The sequence below is a fragment of the Larimichthys crocea genome, chromosome XII (genome assembly GCF_000972845.2).
Source record: "Larimichthys crocea isolate SSNF chromosome XII, L_crocea_2.0, whole genome shotgun sequence".
NCBI lineage: Eukaryota > Metazoa > Chordata > Actinopteri > Sciaenidae > Larimichthys > Larimichthys crocea.
In genome coordinates this window covers 16,586,880-16,606,399 of record NC_040022.1, presented here as the reverse complement: position 1 = coordinate 16,606,399, position 19,520 = coordinate 16,586,880, and the positions used below count along the sequence as shown (strand labels likewise).

The following is a 19,520-nucleotide window of genomic DNA, read 5'->3' as shown; positions in this document are numbered from 1 at the left end:
TTCATCCTCAAACCCACTGCTTCGACAAATCATTACTCTATCTTCCTCTATCATTTTCTTCTCTCTATCTCCCTCGCCCCTGTCTCAATCCATTCTCCGTCCCCGCGGTGGCTGCTTTCACTCTCTTCGCATCCCTCACCTGTTTATTTATTGTTTCTTGCTTTTTGTTTTTCAGCCACAAAGCTGTGATTATGTACACACAGGGCACGAGCAGTGGAAATTGAATTCTGGTTGAATGATTTCGCTCTGTCTTTACCCTCAGTTTGTATCAACTAAGACTTGGGCTGATTGAAATTCAGGCCCATGTCTTGCAACCTGCCAAGTGTCCCTGAAAAGCTTGTTCAGAACGGAGTGCAGATGAAGACACAAAGAGAGAGAGATAAGGGAAACAGAGAAAATGAAGAGAGACACCAGCCGGTATGTCTGCCTGTCTGTTCCTCTGTCCTCCTGTCTGTCTACTTTTTGGCTGTAATGACCTCTCCATATGATCAATCGCCTCAGAAAAAAGCCACTCACCTTCCCCTGACACTGTCATTTTCTTTGTGTCTACCACTTCTAAGTCACTCCCTTTTTCGGTTGTCACTCTGCAACCATTCCATCACTCTCTCCCTTTCTGTATCTATAATTTTCTGTCCTGTCCTTCACTGAGCCCCATGTCCCCTCTATTACTCAGTAGGCTACATTGCATCTGAGTATCCCTGTAATTTTCATCCATCTCAGCCTGTTTCTTTAATTTTGGCTCACATCTTTGCCAGTAACTTGTAAAATAGACTTTTAAGTGTTTCTCAGAAATGTTCCAAAACTATTAAGGAATAATTCAAGATTTTGAGAAATAATGCCAGTTCACTTTGTTGCTGAGAGCTGGATAAGGAGATTGCTACCATTCATAAATCTGTACATTAAGCATGGAGCCACAGCCAGCAGGCGATTAGCTCAGCTTACCACACAGACTGAAAAGGTTAAAAAATCCACCTACCAACACGTCTAAAACTTACATCACATGCTCTTTGTTTCATCTGTGCAAATGTGTAAAATGGCACATAATTTATGAGTGCATGCACAAATAGATGTAATAATAGTAATAATGATCTTTATTTTTAGTGATTCACAAAGGCAGCAAAATAAATCAGACAAAATTGGTAAATCATTAGGTTAAAAAAAAACTGATCAAAAAAAATTTGGTGTAGAAAAAACAATGCTGTGTAGAAAAAGGCAAGAATAGAAAAATAAAATTATGTTTAAGGAAATAAAAAGTTTAAATAAAATCAAAATGAAGTAAACTCACTCAAGGCTCTGTGATAAAAGTATGTTTCAAGAATGGAATTAAAGGAGATAACCACTAAGCCGATTTCCTCAAGCAGACCGTTCCAGAGCCTCCGGGCACTGACTGCAAACCCCTTTTTCAGCCACGCCAACAGAACAGACAAAAGACCTCTGCCTGAGGATCTCAAAGTACGTGCATATAGTACTAAGAGGTCAGAGATATCGCAGGAAGAGAGGCCAAGAAGTGCTCGAAAAGTAATCTGGGAGTCAGAACCAAGAAACATGATCACTGATTAAAAACCTGGCATCTGAATTCTGGACAGCCAAGACAAATCATACTTTCTGAAGTATTTCTAAGATGATAAAAACATGATTGCACAAGCTTTGTTGTTTGCTGCTCAGAGCTTAAATTACATTGTGCTGGCCTCTAAACTAGGGCTTGTTAGTGCCTCCAGTCTCGAACATGACTTACAGAACAATTCAAAACAGGCTAGAGCTTCAGCCAGAACATGCAACCAGAATTTTAAGTAAATACCTCTTATAAATGAAAACATTTGAATCTTAATAAAAAAATAAAAATGAACAGTTCATGAATAGTTAGGACCCCTTTTAAACTCAAAATGTATAAAGATGATAATTAAGAGATTTGAAATGCTGACCTACACCAGAACTTTAAGGAAAGCTTTAGAACCACAGAAGTGATGAGTCCAGTCAACCTTGTCTGTATCTTATCCGCTCACAGATTCTCAGCATCTCTTGCACCTCTTAAAACGCAGCCTGCTTCCAGCTGACCTTCTGGGTGAAGCCAGGTTAGATGTGAATCATGCCTCTGTCAGGAGAGACAATATCTTTCTTAGGTAGAGCCTTTTTCATTGGTAGTTTTTGTTCTTGGAAGTAGTGACATTTAAACACAAAAGCTCTGCCGGGCTGATACCAGTGACGGTTTAACTGACTGTGTCACTTATTGTGGGAGATTTTCTTTCCATCCTTCCATCTTGATTATGTGCAGATTGCTTCTACATCCTCCTTTTTCTCTTCCAAGTTAGCAACACCCTGTTTCAGTTGGGGTACCTCGTGTTGCTGGGTGGTAGTGACATCTGATTTTGGTTGTCGCATCCTTTTAGAAGATGCTCTGTTTTCAGTCTTCTCATGTCATGGACAATAGCCAGTTTGCTGGTCTCTGTAAGCTTGTTTTCAGCAGTATCAATCCTACATGCACTAACATCCTATGATTTGCTACATGTGTCAGGCATATTATGATTCCTCTTTGTCTAGTAATTATGTGGCCTTCCACACATCTTCACATGGTGCCGCCTCAAATGCAAGTCCTGTAGAGACTGTATTCAAGCTTATGACAAACAAATAACTCATGTTGTACAGTCAGAAATGTGACCAGGGAAAGCTACATCTGTCTTGCTGTCTTCCTTAAGGATTTGTTTTTTCTTGTACACCACAGCACGCTCACTTCAAAACATTGTGTTTTTATTTTTGAGTTGTTTCAAATTATTCTGGGACAAAGCAACACTGTTCAACAAGTGTTTAGCCAGGAACCAACTGCTCAGCCCCCATTGTTTAAACGATTACAGTTCTTGGTCGCATAACTGTGACTGAACCTCAGCTCTCAGATCTCCTTTTACAATAAAACAGCTTTGTAAATTTATTTTGTACAAGATAAGCAATATAATCTTGATCACAAGCGTATTCCGATTCTCCCGCTAGATTTTCACAGCATGCTTTTGATTTTGAGCTGATTAGGAGATTATGAAGTGGATGTTGAAGCTCTCTGGTATGTATTATAGTTGCACATTGATCTGTAGTACTGGCTGCATGCTGCATTAGAGCCGCTGCTTATCTACAAAGCCAAGGGCATGGGAAAATCTGTTAACTCAACCTCCAGCTGACTTACAGTTGGAGTCGAGAGGTCTCAGAATACCACAGTACAGCGGTGCTCAGATTGTTATACAACTCAGTAGTCTCTTAACACCGTCATACTAACCTGGATTTAAGTGTACTGACTTGAATTACAGTTTCCCCTTGCACCATCTTCAGTTACTTTATCTGGGCAACTGAACATACACAAGTGTGTGTGTGTGTGTGTGTGTGTGTGCCACAATGTTTTTCCAAAGTAAAAACTGAAGTAGCTTTCAAACTTTTCTAACTTTATTTATCAAGTAGACAAACTTAAAATTCTTCTTCAGTTCGATTTCTTCCAGAAGTCTTACTTAGCTACCTACAGTACCTTTCCCAAAAATCTTCTGTATCACGCTTTATGATGATTAATATAGCCAAATTTTGAAGCAGTAGGCTCATAAATATTCCACACTGTCATTGATTTTAAGACTTGCTTTCTACAGTAAACAGAGCAGCTCCAAGTCCTCTTTTATCTGTTAAAAAGAGATGGAAATCACCCAGAGGGAGAGGCCCTGGCATGCTAAGATAATAGGATCTCAGCTCGTCTGGTCTAAGGTCTACACAAAAATCAAACCTGCCGCACTAAACACTTCTTGCCTTCTCCTCATGAAATATGGATTTGTGTACAGGCGGGCACAAATGCTAATCATCGTGCAAGCATGTGTGTATCTGTGTGTGTAAGTTACAGTGACTTTGTGTTAAGTATGTGTATGCGTATGGGTATGCACGTGTGTATGTGTGTCTCGCCGGGCCGAATTAGATTTGGGTTCCGAGGCGAGAAAGGGAAGAGACGCATGGAGGAATTTAGCTATGAGGCTCATAAATAGTTTAGCCACCCAGAGCAGATTCATCAAGTAGCGTGAGGGATAAATCATATTCCTCCCCTCCTCCTTTACCCCTCCTCCCCATCCCTCTCTTCTCTCTCACCCCCGAAGAGAAGGATGGAATAAAAGATGTTGGATAGTAATCCTTAGACTATTTAGAGAACCTAATACCTACCGACACTTGTGTTGTTCTGATCTAACATACAGCATCAAATTGTGTACTCCAACCTGCTTAGATGCATATAAACATATATAGCATGTATACACAGGAAGCTACACATCCACATACTTTTGGTGCAGCTTCTGGCCTTGTATATCAGCCTCAGGGAGTGGGATCTGACAATATTGACAGTAATGAAAATGCATCGTCATCAGCATGTAGGTTAATATACTCTAGTTTCTCCTCTCACATTCACATTCCTGCTTCACACAGCAACACCTTCCTGTGCGACGTGTCACGTAAAACCCGAACAGTCCAATCGATAGTGATCTGTTGCCTTGCGTCGCCCAGTGACGTGACAAATATCCTTGTAGGCGGCCGCAAGCAACAATTTCCCCCAAATTGAAAGGCCCCGAGGCCCTTTAGGCACTGGTGTTATTTGGCTGCTGTTTCCCCCTCATGGCCATCCATGAAGGATGAACCTCTCTATATATCATCTCTGTCTCTTTGGATAGGGCCCAAGCTCCATCACCATAGCAATGGGTGTTTAGCCTGCACCCCAAGAGACATAGTCATTCCACAGATTGCCTGAAAGAAGGCTATTGCGTGTGTGTGTGTGTGTGACAGTGGATTTTGAGACTTTGAAAATGTGTGTGTGTCTGTGTGTAGATGTGATCCTGTGTTCCTGCTGGTGTCTCCTCCATTTGTCGGTATGAATTATAGATCAGGGTGGCCATGGGATTTATGATAAAGGCGGAAGAGTCTCTGAGTAACACACACCTGAGCCCTCTCCTCTATTTTGAAGCAAGCAAAAACAACTTTAAAACAACCTGTTCCATAACAAAGAGTTCAGATGACCACATGCCTTGGCTCCCAAAACACGATATTACTTTTCTCTCCTCCTCAGGTACCCTGCTCTCTTGCTTCCTAAATGTGTAACACATGCAAATTTCTTTACATCCGTCATGGCTCCTGTCTTACCGCTATATCCTCCCTGCCCCCATTGCTCACTAACCCACGCTCTCCCCCTGCTTACTACAGTTTATCCTCTCTTTCTTAAGCTCCCTTTCTCTGCCCCTGCTTCGGTCTCTGTCCCCCCAGAGACGCCCCTTTTTTTTCCAAAGTGCGAGCCTCTGAGCCGTTTGCTCCTTCATTACTTCATTACTTCACTCTCTCGTTCCTCTCCCTCGCTCTGTCTCTCAAAGGAGGGCTGCAGTAGGTTTTCATTACTCAACAAGTCAATCTTCATCACGGCGTCCTCTGTGTGTTCTCATCGGCTCAAACACACATAGCCATACACCTATATATACACAGGTGAATGCCACCTGCATCCCCCTGTACTTAAACATAAAGGCAGAAATATATACACTGTATGTTAATGGTAATATTTTACCTTTTGATTAGGTGCCCTGGTGGCAGCAGTCAGAATGTCAGGTATTACAATTTACACACCTTGAGAAAGAGTGAGCTTTGTAAATGTGTATGCTGTGAAGCGTCAGTAGATAATATAGTAGATAATATTCTAATGTGGAACATGTTTCTTTTCCCTGAAATCAACTGTTAAGTTGCAGTTGTAGGTTTACTTATCTGCAGTCCTGTTTATTGTTGCTGTGGGCTTGTGGGAAGGTAAAAGTGCCACCCAGAATATCAAGTAAGAACACATGCATGTGTGCACTTCATCCCTTCTCTCTGCTTGCATCATCACTTGGGCTTATTGTTGAATCAGGGAGCTGATCTCAAAGGCTGTATTATGGTGCACACATCTCTCTGCGGTTGAGTTACCTGAAGTGAAGTGTCTTTATACACGAGTGTGTGTGTGTGTGTGTGTGTGTTGTGTTTTTGCGCATCCCTCTCAGCCTTTGTGTGTTTGTTTGATGCTGGCATTATTTTTCTCTTCTCCGACTGGCAATTACTGACGGAGAAGAAGGAAAAAAAAAATCTTAACAAGTGCCTCAAAATCTTCTTAGTGTGACGTCAAGAATGCTCTGCTCCACACATACACACACGCACTAGTACACGCACACACACATGCGCATCAATTTTATGTCCCCTTGTTGAGTGCCTCTAGAGAAGAGACAGCCTGCAGCCAGCCAGTAGTTTACTCCTGAGACACATTCTTGTTTAGCATTTAGATTGGCTTGATCAACCACCAGTTAGCCAATATGTGCGTGTGTGTGTGTAGGCATCCATAAAAGAGCACATGTGAATGCACATGCCTGTGTGTGCTTGTCTGTGCGTGTGTGTGTTTCAATATGTGCACCTTTTGTGTGTCCAGTTATGCTTGTGTATTGCTGCATGGATGTCTGGTCCTATTGTGTGTGTTCATGCATGCGGGTGCACGTGTGTGATGAGCCATGACTAACAGCTCCTGGTGAACACTCCAGGCCTACTGTAGGTCCGCAATAAGACTTAGGGAGGTAGTGAAGCAGGGTCACTCAAAGTTACACATTAATCTTTTAGAGGGGACCCTGTCATCACCACCACCAACACCAACAATGTCCCAAAGCATCACATATTTAACTCCAGAATTATATGTACAATACAATAAGAATAATAAAAAACATTTTTTTGTGGCGACATTTGATTCTTTTGCTGTCAAATTCTTGGCTCATGTGTCTGATGTAAGGAGAATGTACGGCGGTGCCTTGTTCTGTTCAATAATTAATAGGGTTTTCATAAACGATCAGTCAAACAGTATTTAAGGAGGGGAGGTCTGAAAAGGTTAATGGGATTCTGTCTGCGAGCACTGACGTCACATGTGTGCAAACGCACACACAGGGTCAAACTGGGTGTGTGTCTTCTGGGCTCACTGGCTGTATGTTTAAATTAAGATCACATCGTTCAAGATCTGATTTGTCACACATCACCTGCTGTTTGTTTCCAAGCACACTAAATATCTTTGCAGTGGGTCATACTTTATGTGTCCTCTTACTAGTGTAAGTGTGTGTGTGTGTGTGCGCGCATATGTGTGTGTGTGTGTGTGTGTGTGTGTGTGTGTGTATATTCACCCGTGCATGTGAGTGGTACTGCCTCTCACCTCTATTTTACCCTGAGTTCAACCAGAGTTCATAGTCTGGTTGAACTGTGTGTGTGTGTGTGTGTGTCTTCAGTTCTCTGCCTGGAGTCTCCCCAAAAGCCACTTATGTGCTCACAAAGTTATGACTGTGTGGGGAGAGACAATTAGTGTGTGTGTGTGTGTGTGTGTGTGTGTTCGCATGTGTATTTATGTCTCGTCCAAGTGTGGGTGTGTGCATTTGTGACAGATGTCCAGTCTCTGATGACTCGGGGTTCTGTGATGTTGTTGCCCCTGAGCGTCTGTTTTATAGCCCGCTGTGACATTATGGTTTCAGCTCTATTTCCTGCTATTACACAGTTGAGGGATGCGTGGTGTTTGACAAACCTTCTTTCTACAGTACCACAACAGCATTCAACCTGCTAACTACATCGAAATCACCCCGCCTTCTCTTCTACTGTTCATGTAATGCTTTGCTACTAGGTACATGTGAGGATAAAGATGATAATACTTTATGGCTGAGTGACATAGAAAAGGTGAGGATAGTGCTTTTTCCTCTGTGTCAACATGTGTTTGTGTGTGTGAGTGTGTACAAGGCTTAAATAATTCAGCCCGGAGGTAATGCTGGTAATGGCGCCCCAAATTCGAGCTGCCTTTCCTGTGTCTTTCAGGGGGGGAAAAAAAAACACACATAACCGAAGTCACACAGATGCACACCTGTTGTGGTCTGTTGGGAGACAGACAGTGTGTGTTGATGTGTGTGTGACGGCAGCAGTGTGCCGAGAGGACGGAGAGCTAAAGCAGATTTGACAGGCTGTCCCAGGCACTAACGCTACAAATGGCTGCCTGGATGGAAATATCTTCATCATCCCAAACAAATAGGATGTCACTCAGCCCTCCATAGCGCCTGTTGACTGAGTGCCATTTCTCCTCTCTCTCTGTCTTCTGTTTGTTACACACACACACACACTTTTTGTTGATGTCATCATTTCTTTAGTTTTTTATTATTCCAGTGCCATTCTCCTTTTTCCTTCCTGCTTCCTTCCTCTGGAGTGGGAGTGTCTGTATATGTGTGTGTACGTGTGAGAATAAGTGTATGTGTGAGGGAGATCATAAATGAGGCTGATGGCTTGGCCTTTGTTTGAAATATGAAACCGCTCTCAGCTGTATAATATTACAGCAATAGAACAGCAATCAGACGTTAATTGAATCTGGGTTATGACTTTTCTGTGTTCTCGTTCACTTGAGTGTCTACCGTTTTCCCTCTCTGTCTTTATCCCTCCCTCCTTTTTCCCTCTGTGACTCTCATTTTCTCATTCTTCCCGTATCCCTAACTAACCCACATTCTTCCCCCTGCTTCCAGTATGTTTTTCTCCCATGTATGCACTGTAATTCTTGTAGAACGTCTCACCTCATGCGGCCTGCCAACCCATCCCAACCTCTTCCTTTGTTGTTAACTGATGCCACAGTGTGCAAAAGGAATCCCCCTCTCTGCTTCAGTTACACCATTCACGTCTCATTAAAGAGCCCTCTGGTGAAATGTCACCATCTTAACTACCCTTCGACACAGGACACTGACTTTGAAATGTAGAAAAGTGATGTGCGCCTTTGTGCGTGTGAATGCCCCCATTTGTGTCGCTAAATCTACACTGCCAAATTTTTTATTGCTCTGTCTGCATAAACCATTTATGTGTGTATTCCTTTAAGCTTATACAGTTAAAGAATATAAAAAAGAAGGGAAATGATGTCAATGGTTAGGATGGCGGTTGAGGCATTAAGTTAAAACCAGGGGTTAAAGTTAAACATGTAGTGGAGCTTGTGAAAGTCACATTTAGTTGTAAGGGAGCTAATGCATTCAGCATAGTAATGCAACTTACTACATGCGTATATGTGTGTGTGTGTGTGTGTGTGTGCTTCCCCTCCGTCATGAAATGGGAGACTATCTATCCAGTCTGACCTTTTCCTTAATTGGTTGGTTTGGGTTCTGTCTCGGCTCATTTCAGGAACAGCGGTCTCCCTGAAATGACTGCTGACTCCCAATTGTCTCTGGCAAAACCTCACTTTACCTGTGGCAGCTGACAACCCTCAGACCCACATTTGAAATCGCACCCATTTAAGCCAGAGGTGTCAAGACATGCATCGGCTGTTGCCAGGGAAACCAGAAAATAATGCATTTTGGTTGTCAATGTCACCGAAGGTCATATTTAAAAAAAGTGCACACAGCACAAGGTGGTAAAATATAGAAATTCTAATGTGCTATCCTCCTGTTAGGTGCTGATTGTCTCTTGGTACGTCACACACTCATGTCTCAGTGTTGCCTCATTGCACATGAACTTCTCTGCAGTTACAACTGCAAGAGAAGCTAAGCCAACGGGCTGCTGCTTCATATTTACTGTACAAACTTGAGAGCGGTATCCACCTTCCCTTCTAAGTCTTGTCAACAACGTGAAATGGCACGTTTCCCAAAATGCAAAAACAAAGTGGATGAATGGATCATATGTATGTAGGTTCTGTCCCACCAATTGGTGACAAATGTGTTTTTTTCAGACAACAAAAATGAATTTAAAAAATGAGAAACAAATGTAAAAGTGAAACGCCTGCATCTGTTATCATGCTGTGGCTGCCATGGATTTTAACTGGCATCTGTACAGTGCTAAAATCCAAAGCATAACAAAGCAGCAGTAACTAAAGAAGGCACGGCTTAGTGAAACGTCAATTTGTATCATTTCAAGTCCTTTTATTCCTCAGAAAGACAACTTAACAATCAATCATGACTATAAATGGGTTTAAACGAGTCATTTATTATAACAAGGGTAGATAAAATCCTGGTGTAGTGAATGGGCAGTGTGGACTAAACAGACAGAGAGTTTATCTGGAGGTGATTAACAGTGTGCAGTTTTCCATTATTCATATTCCTGAAATATTTGGGTTGCTGTTCTGCTGAATCTTGCCTTTTGTTGAAGAGAATTAGGGGAAACATTTTTTCCAAATGTTGCTCGAAGGAACGAGTAGTAATCTCCTCGTCAGCTGCTCTGATACTGCTAGAGAGTGCGTGCGTACTGTACTAAAAGCAAATCAACGGTCTAGTGGAAGAGATCACGATGATCGGTCGGTTCAAACAGCTGCACGAGGAGGGAAAAATGGGATTACTTAATTGTTTCTCCTCTGCTCCCTTCATTCATTATTCCATGCCTTTTGGCTCCCACTCGTTCTCGTCACTTCTTGCTTCCTTCTTTTATCCTATTGGTTTCGAATTCAAGAGGCAACCGCATCCTTGTTCCCATCCTCTAATAAAGTGATCCTAAAACTACCACTCCTCTCTCTTAGCCCATCAGCTCTCTCTTTATTAACCCTATTAGCTGCACCTGTAGCAGACTGCTTATACCTTCTGGCACATCCAAGCAGTCGCCCAAGATGGGGTGTTATGTTGATGGCTGATTATGAGGTTCGTCTGAGATTATGGATGTTAATCACAGATGGAGTTCCTGCCAAAAAATGCAATCTGGCTTTATCAACAGTGTTTGATTAGCACAATTCATTAGCACGACTTACTCTCTTGGCTGAAATATGTGCAATTAATGTTATTCTATTGCGGCTTTAATTAGTCATCAGTTTTTGTTGTTTGACTGAATGTCTAAATATTGAAATCTGACCTTAAATGAGAGCTACTGTTTGACTGAATGAACTACAACGTGCTAACTTGGGGATGTTGTGTGGGCTTTGGTTCGCCGTCCTAAATGAGCATTTCAGCACTGCCAGCTTACCTGAGCCGTGTTCGCTATCTCGTCTCTCCCTCTTTCTCTGTCTGGCTGACAGTCTAATTGTCATGTGGGCAGCCTCTGCCGCATGGATTTAGTGTCGCACTTGCCTTAATTTAATTGAAAAGCTGCAGAAAGGAAGGAGGAGGGAAAGGAGGGAGGGGATGAAAAACAGATAAATAAAAAGTGGAACCAATCTTTGCCGGGTGCGCTGGGCGGTAAAATGGCTGTGTGCAGTGAATAATGCATGGGGGAGATGGATAGGTCTGCGTGGTTAGAGCCCAGGACTGCTGGCGCTTCATTACTGAGGTGTTTGTATGCTGATGCTGTGATGCCGGCTCCCTCGCTCTGTGAGTGGCTGCAGAGGTGCCACCTCCCTAAGCTATCTCATATTTTGTCACTCATTTTCTCTTTAAAACCCTTTCTCCCTCTTCCGTCTTCTGTACATTTTAATGCTTCAACCCCCAACACACCCTTTCCTCCTATCTGTCTTTGTATGTGTGTGTGAGTCATCTCTCCTGTGTTAAGATAGCAAAGCACAAAGGCAAATGGTATTTAAGCCTCCCTTTTCTTTGCGAGCAAAGCACACGCTTAGAGCAAGCTTCTCACAGAGCCAGTTTACAAAAGGAAAAGCCTCTCAGATGAGAGACAAATCCTGTGGTGACCTTTGACCCATACAGCACCTGCCATGTCTGTCTTACAGTTGTCATATTAACTGTGATCTCTACTCATAATAATTATAGAAGCCTGATAATAAGTGGATGGGGATGTTTATTCTGGGCTCTGCTTTTGATTGAATTGTTCTGCATACTGACTTTGTGACTTGTATGAATTACTTTCTGGTTGTCTGGCTGATACGTACGCAGATGTTATGATTTCAACTTATCACAGATATATGTCGTATGTAGAGATACCAAAGAGGAAGCATGAAAACAGTGTTCTGTCGTTGCGGTGGTGGTTTGAAGAACCTTACTTCAGGAGTTAAATGCTAAATTTAGGCGAGAATGTCACTTTACCTCGAACTCTGATCACAAGATGCATTGCTTTTAATTATCTTGTGGTGTTGCATCAACCTCCCAGAGAGCACAAGCAAGTTTATTCTTTAAGTAGAAAATGTTCAGCTCACTACATAAGTTAAAGGACAACTTGAAACCAGATGAAAGTCTTGTAGTTTAACTTCTTACAGCAGTGATGCAGAAATGTACTCCACTGTCTGTCTTTACATCACTGATAGTAGGGGTGGGCAATCTGATGATTTTAGATCAAGGCTGGGATTTAAAGCGTCTACTTTTTAGGTGAATCGTAGAGCTATTTAATGTCCTTCTGCTTCTGTTTCCAAACTTCACATAAACTCATTAAGTAGATCCACGCTAGGTGAACAAATCAATACAGTGAGCAGCCGACGAGATATTGGACAAATTACTTCGCATAGCTCTTCTTTGGGTGACTTATTGTAAATACAATTGAGTTGTAAGGGCGTAAAAACTTTTTATTTTATGTTATCTTTTGACTTTTGTTTATAACTTCAAATTAAACTCAGATTTTACCAATGACAGTATAAAGGATGGACAGAGCCTGAGTAATGTCACCCGAAGGTTTTCAAAGCGCTGGTTTGAAGCCGAAAATATACAACGCTGGGCTCCACCTCCCTGCTGATCTAGATATTGGCAAAGACATGAGGCAGGCTGAATGATGCCTGGGTGCTCGAATCTGTAACGGCACCTATCTGTCAATCAAGTGGTCAGGCTATTAATTATGCGCAAGCCTTAATATCATCTGAACTGGTTAGTTAAAAAAAAATTTGCTCCCCTCATGGTTGTAATGGGGAAATTAGCTATAGAGACCAAAACCGTTGTCTGAACCAGGCTGTAAACATGTTTATTTCTGCTGTGAAATTGGGCATTTTAATACGGACGCTTATGGAGGTTGACTTACTTCTGCAGCCTGTCTCAAGCGGCCACTCAAGGAATACAGTTTTTAGCACTCCCACATTGGCTTCATTTGCCAGCACCGGAGTGTGTCACTTGGTTTTAATCACCTTTTTGAAACCGGAGTGTGTTTTATTGGTGAAAAAGAGACATTCATAGGCTATTTTAAGTATGGCTATAGTCCTTTTATAGTCATTTTGAGAAAAAAGGTTGCAATATAGATTGTGGTTGCCAATAAATAGATTGTGATATTATTTTTTTGCCAGATCGCCAACCCTTAACTCATAGGGCCACATAAGATCCCCCCTCTGACTACACTCAGCCACACAATGTTTGTTAGTTTTATATGTCAATGATAAAAGACAAATATCAGCCAAAATATCATTATTATTATTATTTTGTAACTCTCAAATATTGATCAGTAACAGCCTCAAGAATCTAGTTTCAGTTGGGTTTTTATTTACAATAAATTATTCGAGTTTGCAGAGGTAGCCATGTTTCATGTGTTTCATGTGTTTCATGTCATTTCTGTTTTTAATAATGTGGCTGCTGAGCATCAGCAGGAATTGCTGCGCGTTAGTCAAGCAAACAAAGTAAACAACTCACAAAGCATCCACTCTGGAGATTTCTGCGCTTTAAAATACAGAAGTGTGGTGCGGTTCTGTCATTTTTGTTGTGGTTTGAAGGATCTCCCACCTTATTTTATTATTTTTTTTGCTTACTTGAAAGGAAATTCCAAGGAGCTAAATGCAAATTTAGCAGAGAATGTCATTTTACCTCAAACTCTAACAAGATGCATTGCTTTTAATTAACTAGGGTGTTGGATGAGCTGTCAATAGTGTAAACAAACATGTAAAAAGTTTATTTTTTTCCTCACCAGTTACTCCTGGGAGTAGAATAACAATATTTGCAATATGATTACTCCAAGCACAACATCAACATCACATACTCGCGTGAGCTGGTAACTTTGGCCTGAAAGAAACATTAATAACGGGAAGTAAATTCAGTCCTGTAATGGCGGCAGCATTTTGTGTGAAGCTTGTGGTGTGTTACGTAGAAGCAGCAGGTCTCTGGAAGGCCAGGCCTATGGCGCGCTGGCATCCTGTAATGTATTCCATTCCATTATATTCAACCTCCCAGCCTGCTCTCATCAGTGGATCAGGAGTGTGCCGTCTCGCAGGCACACTGAGATATAATTACTTTCTAACACACGAAGAGCAGAGAAAGCGAGTGGCAAAGAGACAGAGGGAGGATGAAGGAATGAACAATGAAGTTTAATTATGCTTTATGGCAACAATTATAAAAAGAAAACAGAAAGTCAATAGGCAGTAACATTGTCTCATTTTCTCTGCTGAGGTGGACTGTGTTTTTGCACGGAGCCTGAAGCAAACCCAAAATAAGAAACAGTCAAGAGGAAACAAAGAAAAGAGGGAGAATATGCCTGATCATATTTATTAAAGAGCGAGAGAGAGAGAGAAAGAAAGACAGGGAAGCTGGTGCAACTCCAAATCCTCCTGTGATTTCCCCCCTCTCATATTTCCTCATGCAAACCCAACGCACTACTTCACTAATTGCGACCTTTGCAAGTAATTAGGAGACTGTAATGGATTCCACTTGTACTCCCTCCACCTTGATAATTGTAGATGTCTGGTTTTGCCCCGCGCTGTGCTTGGAGGTCAGTGACAAGAAGAAGGCGGAACTCCACGTGCGCCATCAAACTCCGCCACTCAGACATTTTGTTTTCTATCAGTCACTCACAGAGCATCGGGATCAGTGGGATTAGCAGTCTGATTATCATGCCTCATTGGCGGCAATGTGCACACGCACACATAAACCCTGGTGCACTCACATACACAGACAAACACACGCTCAATCAAGAACGGATTAATTAAAGGGAACAGTCTAATTAGTGTCATTAAGGAAGGAATAATAGAAAGCCTTGTACATAGGGACAAGAACTGAGGCCAGCTGTCATTGTGTTTACACACACACACACACATGCATACATCCCCCTCTCTCCGAACTGGTCGGTCATCAGTGTCCTTAAGAAACAATAGTGTATCAATTTGTTTGGGCGGTTTTAATGGTGTTCAATCAATATCTCACTATATGCCTCCCTTTTGTTCTTTGTGTGTGATTATGTCTTTTCATGTAAGAAAGGAGCAGACAAAAGTGGACACAGCTGAGTTGCCATGAGCAACAAGCCCTCATGGTAACCTGGAGTTACTCGAACGCCAAAAAATGCCTTTAGGTGGACTGTTGAACACAGGAGCCAAGGAGCCAATCGGTAATTGGTTTAAATACACACAGACACAAACATGTAGTAAAAAAAAATACACACGCTGGAGTTCTAAGAGCCAAAATTTCTAAGAATGTAAGTGCTGGGATGCCCTGTAGCAGAAAACCTCTGAACACCCTCCTCTCTTTTTCTTTTCCACTTGTACTCCCTTTCACAAAGCCAGGCACAGAAAAAAACTGAATCGCACATACACACACACACAAACGCACCTACACACACACACACACACACACACACACACACACACACTCACCTGATTTTATGCTAGAGGCTGCATAAATATGAATCAGGGGTGACAATGGCGTGCAGAGTGGAGCCCTGTGCATCCTATTTTCATCATTTACCTTAGGCTAAATGGATTTGGAACACCGTTGGATGGCTCACATCTCACACTGGTTTGCCTACTTAAATGTGAAAAATGGTATGTTTCCAACCTCTACCTTACGTTCTTTCGCTTTTTTTTCCCCCTGCCATTCTCTCACACACCTCTCAAAAAATTGCACTGGTATTATCACTTCTATAATAAGCATTCACTCTGATAGAGGTGGTTGTTATGCACATACTAGCAGCAACATCAACTGCAACTACAGAAAGTAAGAGGATAAATGTTTTGTCTTTGTTCATTTCAGAATAATTTTTGTTGGCCAGGTATTTGTCCATGTACGTAAAGATTTTAATTGATTTCATTTGAAAGTTTCAGTTGTGTGCCAAAACATGGTGAAGAAAAAGGTTAACTGGAAGAAAAATTGTATTTGCAGTCATACTGTGTGAAAGTGTTCTCTCACTTACTTCTGAGTGCTTTCTAGCCACACAGACTGTTTTGGCTTTATTTGCCCAGATTTTTGAAATATCCCTCTCTGAGATTTATCCCTTCACCCCAATGTGATGGAGGTGAAGGCAATTTAATTCTGTGGTGCCCACAGCATTGAAAGATGTCATTTTAAAAAAAAGTCAACAGTACCAATGCTCTCTAGAGTTGGTGTCTGGGTTTCCCTGTTAGTCACTTTACTGTGATCAGTTTTCACCGCTGCTACTTACTACTGAAGTCCATATCCAGACTTTGCACAGTGTGTTCTCTTTGTCTGTTTTTGACAACATTTTTGAAATGTAATTTCTTATTGCTTTAAGCAGCACAAATACTGTTCACCCCCATTGTATTCGCAGGCATAAACAGCGTAATTTCAAAGCAAGGCAGAGGACTGCATTGGTGTTGCTTCAGATTCCAGTGAGACATTAAAAAACAATCCAGGAAGTCCAGTTTGAGTAACAAACCTGCAAACCTCTGTTGTCGAATGGCTAAACACTACACACTACAATGATCGTGACGGCAATCACTTTATTTTTTGTTGCATTGGTGGCGAGGTAAACAGTGGAAACACAGCGTTCACCTTACATGTGAATGTGCATGTGCTACATGCAAGTTTGATTGGTTTTTATTGGCAACCATGGCGCCTTGCCTGTTATAAGTTAAACCCGGGTTGCATTGTTTGTTGGATGAGCCCTCTGCAGCATCGACGGACCGCCCCATTTCAAATGAACGCGGGTGCTGCTGTTTTCAAGCAGGGCTAAAGTCAGTCTGAATGCGGCCTGAGCAGAAATCCCACACACACGCCAATATGACTTGTATATATATGTACATTTCTATTGATAATAATATTATTCTTATTTATTTACTTGTCTCTCCTCACACATACCTTGACATTCCCTGGTCACAGTTGTAGTAAACCATATATGAATACACGCTCATACTGAATATATGTTCAGTGTGTCTGACTATTTTTGTACACATTTTGTACACAAATATCAAAGACAGATATATCCTCTGTAAATAAAACCAAACCAAATCTCTTTGCATGACTGCTATCATAAGTCTTACTTGACATAAGTAAGAAAATATGTTTTCTTAAATTGGGTAAACTGATTCTTTAAAAGCAAATGCCCTTGACTCATAATGCATCTCCTCTCACTTTTCTGTCTGACTGTCGCTGTCTTTCTCCTCCCCCTGTTTCCACCCAGCTTCACTCTCTCCTCTTGTCCTTTGTCCTCACTCTTTAACCTTTCTCCCAGGTCCTCTCTCTCCCTCTCTCTCTTTCCACATCTCTCTCTCCTTCAGACCCTCCTGATGGCAACATGTTTATCTATTATTGATATTCTGACTGGGCTCGCTTCCCGCCCCCCTGTCGCCCCACTTTCCTCCAGCCTGCCCTACTTCACCGGAGCCCTCACGAGACACACACACACACATACACACACAAATGCACAAGCTTGTGTGTGTGTGTAGGTGTGTGTGTGTGCGTGCGTATGTGTATGTGTGAGACAAAAGTTGTGATAACCCTGAGTGTTTATTGAGATATGTGTGTATGTGTGTGTTCAAGTCAGTGAGACAGAAAGAGAGAGACTAAGTGAGAGTCCACACACAGCAAGAGGAAGGTTTCTATATTTAGATCCATATAAGAGACTGTTCCCAGCATCCAACTGTGCATACACCAGGCTCAGCAATACATTACAGTCTCTCAGGCGTTCAATCGCCGACTGCATGACTCTGTGTGTGTACATACTTCCACATGTACTAAAGAAGAGCAGCTTTAACACAAGCCTTTGCTTGGTTTAATTCCCTTGAACTATCGATCTCATCAGCTTTGTTTATTTCTAATGAAAGTTACGCTAAGTGCGGTTGCAAAATGTCCTTCATTTGACTTTGTGGGTCAGTAAAACATTTTTCCTTGTGAAGCTTTTGGAGCATGAAGTGATTCTACTTTGCTGTGTTCAAGCCAATTAGCATCTACAGCGTTCTTTTGTATCACACTTGAATCCCCTTGCATCTCATGTTCAAGAACGTGTGTGTGTGTGTGCATGTGGGGCTCAGAGGGGAAAACACACATATAAATACACTGCACACACGGTCATACACACACACACACACAGTTTGAGAGCTTTGATAAGGCAGAGTGTGGAGTGTATTAGCGTGTGATCCTTTGAAGAGAAAACATAAAAACGTTTGTTGTGCTTGGAGCAAAGGTTTGTTTGGTTCTGTCGCACAACTGGGCTCCATGGGGCCCCTCGCAGTGGTATTCTGTTTTGAAGCAGTAATCAAATAAGATTTCTAATCTGCGGCTTTCCTTCAGCAATAGATTGGCTTTAAGCTCTGTTGAATCCCCCTTCCGCGCTATTATGTTCGCAAGTTTTGTGGTCGCGTGTGGGACTGTGTTGTCTCAGTCTTTCTCCTTGAACGTCCCCCTCGTACGCGTGTGTTCGCGCATGCGCGTTTGCCCAATATGTTCATTTGTGTAATCTGTCTGTGCGCTCACGTTCACGTTTGTGTGCCTTGGTTAATTCAGGTGTGTGGGGTGCACATGCACATGTGTCCATGTACGTGTGTGTGTGTGCGCGTGTGTGCGGAATTTTCCCCTGTGTTGACTTTTAATTGTTCTGTGCTTTTGAGAGTGTGTGTTCAGTTTAGTCCACAGCAATTGATCTGGAGAATAATGGTTGGTAGAGTGTCCCAGGTCTCCAGAACCACTGTCTGAAACTCCTCGTAATTACCTCTGAGACCACTGGCTATGATGAAGGGAGGGAGGGAATGAGAGAGAGAGAGAGAGAAAATGAAAATGATAAAGATATAGCAATAACATGTGCAAGGCTCATTGCTTGGCATGAAGAAATTGTGCCGAATTTAAAAAGAGCAGATGGGTTTAAAACAGACTTTTGCCCAGATTTTATTTTTAATTTTAGGCTTATCTTTTTGTGTTTTCTGCCAAAAGGATACACTGATCACCACCGTTCAACAAGAACAGCATCCCCGTGTGACAAGAAAAGTGTTTTCCTGGTATTTAAAATGAAGAGAAACAAGCTGAGAAAAGGCCAATTACCAGAGTCAGTCAAACTGAGTAAAACACAAGAAAACAAAACGGTAAATGGTTGAACAGTGGAGTGGTTATTGCTATCTTCAGCAAGTTTTTATTTTTTTTTATTCCTGTCGGATTTTCACTTAAACAAGGAAATCCAAATATTGTGTAATACTAAAAGTGTATGAGTGGTCTGTCTGCCTTAAAGTGGCCATATGTTGCAGCTTGTCATTCTGTCAGAGCCACAGAAGCTGGAGTAAAGTCAATTTAATGATCTCCACTCTCTCCCATAGGTTGTTAGCAGTAGGAGCTACCCTGGCGGTGTGTTTGTGTGTGTGTGAGCCGACCAACAGGAGACATGTCGCGGAGAGCAGAGGCCAGACGCAAACAGCCACACTTCAGAGTTATCAGTGCTAACAAGTACAAGGCTGCCCGCGAGCTCCCAGCTGAGCCGCAGCCTTTGGAAAATTGTTTATGGTCATTGTTATTTCTTTGTCCTTTTCAGCACAACATTCAAAT

At 42.0% G+C, this 19,520-nt stretch overlaps 1 protein-coding gene across 4 annotated transcripts in view; it reads left to right on the top strand.

Moving 5' to 3' along the window:
* LOC113747159 (uncharacterized) overlaps positions 1–19,520 on the top strand; it is a 135,053-nt gene that overhangs the window by 36,350 nt on the left and 79,183 nt on the right. Inside the window, exons 4-6 of one of the 4 annotated variants that reach the window (XM_027285803.1) lie at positions 15,014–15,144; positions 18,918–19,066; positions 19,295–19,478. The exons of 1 other annotated variant lie outside the window; for it this stretch is intronic. The gene's annotated coding sequence lies outside the window, so the exon portion shown is untranslated. Of the gene's footprint in view, positions 1–262; positions 496–15,013; positions 15,145–18,917; positions 19,067–19,294; positions 19,479–19,520 lie in introns of those variants that run through there. 2 more of the 4 variants (XR_003463398.1, XM_027285802.1) reach the window with 2 other exon arrangements.